Source organism: Papilio xuthus, unplaced genomic scaffold, assembly GCF_000836235.2.
Source record: "Papilio xuthus unplaced genomic scaffold, Pxut_1.1 DF828372.1, whole genome shotgun sequence".
Taxonomy (NCBI): Eukaryota; Metazoa; Arthropoda; class Insecta; order Lepidoptera; family Papilionidae; genus Papilio; species Papilio xuthus.
This window is the reverse complement of record NW_013530277.1, coordinates 420-675: the sequence shown is the minus strand read 5'-3', so window position 1 is coordinate 675 and position 256 is coordinate 420.

The window sequence follows — 256 nt, the reverse complement described above, 5'->3', positions numbered from 1 at the left end:
TATTATTATTATAATTATTGCTTTATACACTTACACTTAATGGTTAAGGAGAGATTATTTATTATTTATTTATTATTCATTTACTTTATACACTTGTTGTTATTGTTATGTTTAATGGATAAATAATGAATATAAGGAGCGCTGTTCATACAGCAGCACAGGTCGAAGTTCTGGTCAAGGCTCAGCTGGTACGGAACTAGACCAATGTGTAAGGAGGGCCCGAGGGGTTTTAGTGGGTATGGCCGAACGACTTTAG